Source organism: Colobus angolensis, unplaced genomic scaffold (genome assembly GCF_000951035.1).
Source record: "Colobus angolensis palliatus isolate OR3802 unplaced genomic scaffold, Cang.pa_1.0 Scaffold109, whole genome shotgun sequence".
In the NCBI taxonomy this organism is placed as follows: Eukaryota; Metazoa; Chordata; class Mammalia; order Primates; family Cercopithecidae; genus Colobus; species Colobus angolensis.
The window spans coordinates 1,408,993-1,411,237 of NW_012111919.1; the positions used below are offsets into that span (position 1 = coordinate 1,408,993).

The following is a 2,245-nucleotide window of genomic DNA, read 5'->3' on the forward strand; positions in this document are numbered from 1 at the left end:
AAAAAAAAAAAAAAAAAACAGTACTCCACCCTACAGGTGATCCAGGCCACTATGATCCTCCACCGTTCTCTGCTGCATCGCCTTCTTCATCTTCCACCTGAGCAGGAAGAGATGTTTGTCCTAACTTTCATCATCCAGCTAATGTCATATCTGTGCCTCATGATTGCAGCCTCCATTTATACACACGGGCGCGATAAAAACACGGAATTCTATTGCCTGACCAAAGAAGGCAGCTATGGCTACTCCTACATCCTGGCATGGGTGGCCTTTGCCTTCACCTTCATCAGTGACATGATGTACCTGATAACTGAGGAAGCCGAACAGAGCTGGGCTGCTTTTGCTGCAGTACGGAATCCACATTCAGATAACCATTTTATATATAATCTTTTTTTTTTTATTTTTAGGTTTTTCTAGCAAATGAATTGTTTCCTTTAAAAGTTTTAAAAAAAAAAAAAGGCCTAGTTTCTTAGAGTGGGACAAGGGAATTTCTTAGAGCCAACTGTAGCACTGTAATAACCTTCAGTTTCTTGTGGGTCCCTCTTGCTCACTTGCTATTGGTAGTGTGCACACCCCTTCCAGTTCCAGCCACTGCTCTCAAGCTGGCTTGCAGCCTTCAAGAACCTGCAGGCTATCGGGAGCTCCCAGACCAGTCAGATGCCCCATTGTTTCCCTTTGCTTGCTTCTGTGTGAGATGGTGAGGGGTGATATAGAGCAAGAACAGTAGTAAATGAAGTATACTTCGAGGGCGTCACTCTTTGTTAGAAGGTGCCAAGGTTGGGTCAGATGGTCACACAACCACTCCAGACTCTTTCTGCTGTCTCTGGCACCTGTTCATCACCCCAGGCCCTCCTGAGAACTGTGAAAAGATGAACCCAGGAGGACAGTGGTGGCCTGGTTTCAAAATCCAACTCCAGCACCAACTGACTATGCAACCTTAAGCAAGTGACTTAATCTGAGACCATTTCTTCTTGGGTACTAATTAACCAGGACATTGAAGACCTAACCCAAAGTACCTAGAGCAGTGCCAAAAAAGCACCTAGCAGGCTCACCGGAAATACCCTCCCCGCTTCACACACTACCTTTGCCTTCAACCCTGCATTTCCGTCTGCCATTTTAGCCAGGTCTTATTGACATCTCGATTAACACGACTTCCCATGTGACCTCTCGAACCCTTGTTTCTCCTATTCAAATCCATCTAAACTTGCTTTCCATGAACACACTGCTCTCACTGCTCTCAAGAGTTTACCATGACTCCCCAGGGCCTGTCATTGCCTAGTCTCTGTGGTCTCTTCTTACAATGACCTTCTTACATTTGCCCTTGCCAGTGAATCGACATTTCTAAGTACCAATTAATGTCTCTCCTCCCTCAAAAAGCAATCCCAACTATTCCCACCAACTGAACTTGATGTATTAGTACAGCAATTAAAATCCAGATTACAATTATTTGGCTCTTGTATATGCTTAACTTGATGAATTACTTTTGTTTTCCAAACTAGACCATCCATTTAAGGGGGAGACCCTATCCTATTTCCCTCCACCTATCTTTTTTTTTTTTTTTTGAGACAGTCTTGTTTTGTTGCCCAAGCTGGAGTGCTGTGGCATGATGTTGGCTTACTGCAATGCAACCTCTGCCTTCTGGGTTCAACCGATTCTCCTCCCTCAGCCTCCCGAATAGCTGGGATTACAGGTGTGTGCCACCACGCCCGGCTAATTTTTTGTATTTTTTAGTAGAGACAGGGTTTCACCATGTTGGCCAGGCTGGTCTCGAACTCCTGACCTCAGGTGATCCACCCACCTTGGCTTTCCAAAGCACTGGGATTGTAGGCGTGAGCCATCACGCCCAGCAAAGGGAGAATTGTAGGTCCAACAAAACAAGTATGTTGGGGGGAAGGAATAGAACATTAAAAACACTTCAAGTGATTCTTAAAAATCACTGCATCTGAGAAAAACTCTACATATACTTTCAGCAGGGACAATCTTGTCAACAAATATTTATTTTTATTATTGACTAATAAAGCCTTAATATAGTATCAAACATTTCTTTTCCCTACACATAAAGACAAGGCTGTTGCTATGTATAACAAAAGCAGGAAATATTTGCTGGGATTACAGGCACCTGCCACCACACCCAGCTTTTAGTATTTTTAGTCGAGATGGGGTTTCACCATGCTGGCCAGGCTGGTCTTGAACTCCTGACCTCAGGTGATCCACCCACCTCAGCCTCCCAAAGTGCTGGGATTACAGG

The 2,245-nt window shown here is 44.4% G+C and overlaps 1 pseudogene across 1 annotated transcript in view; it reads left to right on the plus strand.

Moving 5' to 3' along the window:
• LOC105518430 overlaps positions 1–1,276 on the plus strand; it is a 2,190-nt pseudogene extending 914 nt beyond the window's left edge. Inside the window, exons 2-3 of the transcript XR_001002817.1 lie at positions 37–345; positions 1,118–1,276. The product of XR_001002817.1 is annotated as an epithelial membrane protein 2 pseudogene (transcript). The remainder of the gene's footprint in view (positions 1–36; positions 346–1,117) is intronic.
• The last annotated feature ends 969 nt before the right edge of the window (positions 1,277–2,245 follow it).